The sequence below is a fragment of the Diabrotica virgifera genome, chromosome 7, assembly GCF_917563875.1.
Source record: "Diabrotica virgifera virgifera chromosome 7, PGI_DIABVI_V3a".
Taxonomy (NCBI): domain Eukaryota; kingdom Metazoa; phylum Arthropoda; class Insecta; order Coleoptera; family Chrysomelidae; genus Diabrotica; species Diabrotica virgifera.
In genome coordinates, this window is record NC_065449.1 from 184,077,103 (window position 1) to 184,082,939 (window position 5,837).

The 5,837-nt window shown below is 34.8% G+C and overlaps 1 pseudogene; it reads left to right on the plus strand.

Moving 5' to 3' along the window:
* The first annotated feature begins 3,670 nt into the window (after positions 1-3,670).
* Positions 3,671-5,608, plus strand: LOC114326816 (uncharacterized; annotated as a pseudogene).
* The last annotated feature ends 229 nt before the right edge of the window (positions 5,609-5,837 follow it).

Sequence of the window (5,837 nt, forward strand, 5' to 3'; positions counted from 1 at the left end):
TGGCTCTATTCAAGTTACTTGGGAATAAAAAAAGAATGAAGAAAATTGCTCCATGGGAAGCCAAGAAAATGCATTTTTTTGACGTATACCGATTTTGAACTTTGAGATTACATTTTCTCCAACCTAATTTTTGATATAATAATATATGATATGAGTGTTATAAAGATATGAAAATTGGTGTGGAGAAAGAGGACAAAAACGAAAAGGTGATGGTTCGAAAATTATGATCCTATTGTTTAAATCTTTGCCGAAAATGCCGGTCAAATTTGCCCGGTTGTATCTCAGAAACCACTCATCACAATTAAACGTTTTTGATTTTAAAAGAAATATCCTGCCGGTGATTTTCTAATACCGTTTTCATAATTTAATTTAATTTAGTTTAATATTTACCGAGATATTCTATTTGTTTATAAGCCAAAAAATTGTTTATAATTTTAAAATATTCCTGAGGCCGCTTAAATAGTCCAATTTCAATTCTGTAAAGTACATTAGATAGGTACAGTGTTTATACAAATATCATAGTTATTTTTAAGTATCTTAATTATTGTGGTTATCATAGTGACCGTAAATTTTTAATTAACATTTCAATTGTTGCCAAACTGTTTATTCAATTTCCATCGGCTTCTAGAATTAAAATCTCTACGAAAAGAGCTTTTATATTACCAAGTAATTAATTTATTGATAAAAATTACTTATCTAAAATTTTAGTTGAAAATTAAAGATTTTGTTGGAAAACCCGCATTTTACGGGAAAAATTTGCATCAAAGTAAATCGGGAAAAATACGTCTCTATGCAGAATTTAATTACGGTGAATTTTTATTTGGATGTTTTTGGTGTAAAGTTAAAATATTTGGAGTTATAGAGAAAATATTGAAAAAAACACGATTTTCAGACGCCATTTTGTTTATAAAAAAAGTAGCACACTATCTGCGGACTTTGCATACCTATATTATTAATATATACAATCATAAGATTCGATTCGAGCAATAAAATTGCTGGTAAATAACTTTTCCTTGTATTTTGCTAATTAGCCCAGACTATTATATTAAAAATTAAAATAGTAAATAATTATTTAAATCTGAAAACTTTTGTTGTTAGAACTTTTTTCTGGTACATCCATAAGCTGTGACTTACAAATTATAAGACAACAGGTGACGAATAAAGAAAGCGAAAAGGAGTCTACAATATGCAGTCACATTCCGCTTTCATTCGTCTAGGAAAAAGCGGTCCGAAAGAAAGTTCCTAGTATTCAAATCTGAGTAAAAGATAAAAGTGGAAAAGACAGTTTATGTTTCCTTTCGATTCAGAGGCGATGCACAATCTGCAGACAGCTGTTTCTGTCTTAGGACGTCATCGGTGGAGCTGCGTGCTGCGTGAGATTTAAGTACTAGAAACTTTCTTTCGGACCGTTTTTTGCTAGACATATGAAAGCGGTATGTGACTGCATATTGTAGAGTCTTTTTCGCTCTCTTTATTCGTCGTCTGTTGTCTTAGAAATTGCAAAGGGCACAGATTAAGAATGTACCATCAAAAAATTTACAACAAGAAAAGGTTTCTTTCATTATGGAGGGTATTTGCTACTGCATCTAAGAAAAGTCTGAAGGGTGTCTAGTTGCTCAATGTAATGATACTTAGGTATGCCTCGGTTTCTCGTGGTCAATCCGTGCGTCTCAAAGAAACATATAAAACCTTGAGCTGTGGTTAAATAAAATATAGCCTATCAATATTGTTGGTAACTCAGTGAAGGCCTCATAATAGTATCCATGCTTTGAGTTCTTCAGTCGGGATTCATAAAGTATCTATGGTTTTTGTGCGAGTGGGACAGTCGAGCATGAAATTTGCGTTAAAAAAGAATGGCTACTCAGAGAAAGACCTCTTGATGCACTTCTTCTTCATGTGCCATCTCCTCTAAGAAGGTCGGCAACCATCATGGCAATTCGCACTTTCGAAACCGCTGCTCTAAAGAGATAAGCAGAAGTGCAGTTAAACCAAGCTCTCAAATGGTTTAATGATGCACTAGTTGACCAAAGATTATTTTGCCCACTCTTGACATAAATAGTTTGTCAAAGCTTTCATTAAACGTGACTGTTTTAAAAATATAAAGGAGGAATTTTTGTAGAATAGAATACATATATATTCAGGGTGTCACAAAAGATTGGTTAATAATTATACCTCGATTTTTAGGAGTGAAAATATGCCGATATAGAGTAACTTACCTATATGCAACAGTGCATTAAGAAAAATCTACAGGGTACAAAAATTGTAAAATAAAAACAAATTTTTTAATATTGCTCCAAATTCGTTTAACCAAAGCCGTCAAAAATTAAAAAATATGGTTTTACTTTTTTTAGGAACCCTTTTATGTGTCTTAGCATGCCAGAGCCAATAAAACCGAAGTAACAAATAAATTTTTTGAAGTTATACTTCTTTAGGCACGAGGGTGAATTTATATAGGTATGGTATTAGTCGCTACATCTTTATGTAGCGCAAATAAGGTGTGCGTGAAAAGAATATATTATTAGTGTTTTTAGTAAATATATTTATTTTAATTTTTGTGTATTTGGATTTGTCTTCCTCGGAAATAAGATATTTTATAATAATAGTAAGTATATTTAAAGTATATTTGTGTACTTCACTTGGTCTACTAAATTTGTCAGTATGTAAGAGAAATCTTGTAACCTGCCAAAGCAAAGGGAGTGTAGCTCAGTGGTAGAGCATGTGACCGGAGGTCGAGAGGTCCCCGGTTCGAACCCGTGTGTTTTCTAATTTTTTTTTTATTTTTCTAATTGTTTTAATAAAAATTTTTGGAAAGTAGTAAGTAAAAATTAGTTTATTATTTAAATAAAATACAAGTAATCTGTTGAAAGTATATTTATTTCGTTGAAATCAAATAATAGAAGTATAACTCCTTATGTGCGTACAAAGTACACACACATTCTTTTTTGTTTGATTTTTCTAAGTGTTTATAGTAGTAGGGTAGGAAAGTATGCTGAATTTGCAGTTACTCGAGCGTTATGGGGACCTATTGGGTTGTGAAGAGTAAGTCCTAAAACCAAAAAAAGTTCAGTTTTCCATAAAGTGGGGGACTTTCCATTTTTAATTTAATTTTCCATTTCCAACAATCGTTTTTCCGATTATAGCGCCATCTATCCATAATTGACAATAATGTCTCGAATAAAATTTACTTATTTTTACGTAAAGAATCAAAATCTGCAGTCAAAATAGTTCCTCCCCTATAGTTCGAAAAAATAACAGGGATAAAAGTTTCTTATTTTTACTTTACTGCTATAAAAATGGGGGTTCCTATTTAAGTTTTTAAAGTAACCCCCACCCCACCTCCGTGGAAAGTCCTGTTTGGTGGCATTCGATAGATTTTCAAAAATATTGAATACGTACGTATTTTGCAGTTTTTCGATCTGATGTTCATTTCGCGAAATATCTCGAGGTTCGTATTTAAAATTTTAAATTTACCCCAACCTCTCTCCGTGGGAGGTCGTGCTTGGTATCATTCGAAAAATTTTTGAAAAATATTGAACACTTATTTTTTAGTTTTTCGATCTGACGTTCATTTCGCGAAATATTCGCTTTTTTTGTGAAACTTTGTAACTCGCCTAGTTCCTTACACCCCGCTCAAATCGTCAGATTTTTTAAACATACCTACACTGTTTTGCATGTACTTAACTTACCTTATCTTAACCTGACGATTTCGACTTTTTTTAAGGATAGATTTTTTTTCGGACCCCCCTTAACGAACTCCCCTGTATTAAGAGCCAATATATGGTAGAGCTACATTTACAGGGTACAAGGTTACTCCCCATATGATAATTTGGCGCGCTCGAGTAACTGCGAAAATCCCTGCTTGGGCTCTTCTACCATAGTGCAGTCACCGAAGGTGGATATGAGGTATTACCTCCGATTTCGATGAACCTCCATCGATGTTCATGAAAATTGGTGAGTGGTTGGAGGATAACTTGAGGAAGAAAAGTAACATGGTTCCAACTTGCGCTTTTACCCTGGGAGTGGATGCCACCCCTTCTCGTGAAAATTATTTTATTAAAACTAACCCCATAAATCGATAGAGGATAAACTCTAAGCAAAATTTGTTATACTACTTAAGTTATTACAATAAATCAATACTTTTTATGTTTTTAATGATCAAATATTTTTCGTGAAAAAATGCATATTTTAAAGCGGTTTTCTTAAATAACTCAAAAACTATAAGTCACAAAAAAGTTATTACCAATGTTTATTTACAATGTTTAGTGAGGTATCTTCTAACTACTCAGCAGTTTTCATGAAAATCTATATAGGTTCAACGAAATCCTTCAATGGAGGTGAAAACCTTCAGTGACTGCACTTTTAGAAGGGTCTCCAAACTTCTTCCCCTTCAACTTTTTGGTAGTAAAATCGTATAATATTGGACAAAAACGATACTACAATAGAACGAAATATCTGTTTTACAACTTTTTTACTTTTAGTACTTGTATGCAAAATGATTAATTTAAATGGTATATTGGTCTCATTGGTATCACCCCTTTAGACATATACATATATCAAAGAGGTGGCGCTGATGACGATGAGGAGATTACGCTCAGTGGGTGTAAACCTAGATGTAGGAATGGGACAATTTAAATGTAGTTTCTGGAGCGGTGAACAGGATGCACTAACCCTGCTACATGCAGGCCATGGAGGCGACTCAATTAAACCTACGTTTGTCTTCGAGAAACCATACAAAATCGAAACAAGACAACATAGGGAGTCAAACGTAGCAAATGCATATTGCATTTACACCGGTGGCACCAAAATGGAAGAAGGCCCAGGATGCGGGATATATTCCAAATCACTGAACCTTAGTATAAAATGGTGTATGGGCAAAAATGCCAGCGCAGTTCGGATTGAACTGGCTCGTATCTCTATAGTCGCAAAAGAAATAACCCGGAAAGATATAGCTGGTAAAACCATAATATTCTGCACAGACAGCAGACAAGCGGTACTAACCCTGAATAGACCATGTGTCATACCAGTGCTAGTAATGGAGTATCAACTAGCCCAAGCTTAGGATAGTAACAACATCATCCTGAGGTGGGTTAAAGGACACAACGGAAATAAAGGCAACCACATTGCTGACCAGCTAGCTAGTAAGGCAGCGGGCGTAAGAATCCTATGACCTGGTGATCTTTTTGGCTGGTCAACTGCAACAATCACGGGAATTGTCAAATGTCACTCCCACACGCAAACCGTGAAAAGATGGAAAGAAGGGCCAGGATGTAGACTTGCCAAGGTAACACTAAGGAACCTTGGGAAGTCAGCATCAGAAAAGTACTTGAGAATGTCCAGAAAAAACCTGGGTTTCACAGGTGATTTTTTAACTGGCCATTGTATACTAAGCAAACACCTCCACATACTAGGGCTAGCAGACACGCCTCTGTGCAGGAAGTGTGAACGAGATTACCAAACCATCAAGCATGTCCTATGTGCATGTCCGGAGTTATCGCAAAGAGGAGAGTACACGTTCAAAAAGCCTTGGCCTACACCTGCCGATATAGAAGAGATGTCCCCTGGTGATTTTTCCACCTTCTTTGAAATGGTAGGATGGGCAATGAGCTAAGAACGACAACCCACTGGGAGGATGCACAATGGGTCAATTGTTGCCTAAGTGCTGTGGGACTTGACTCAGCCCTTCTTACTCTACAAATACAGAGATTAAATTATTAATAGAAATATCCAAAAGGATAGCATAATTTTTCAAATAGTTTTCGGTTCTTATTAGCCCTTAATTAGTAGTACTTGAACAGAAAAAGCTACTTACAAAAAGGTTTAAATCTTTACGATTACAT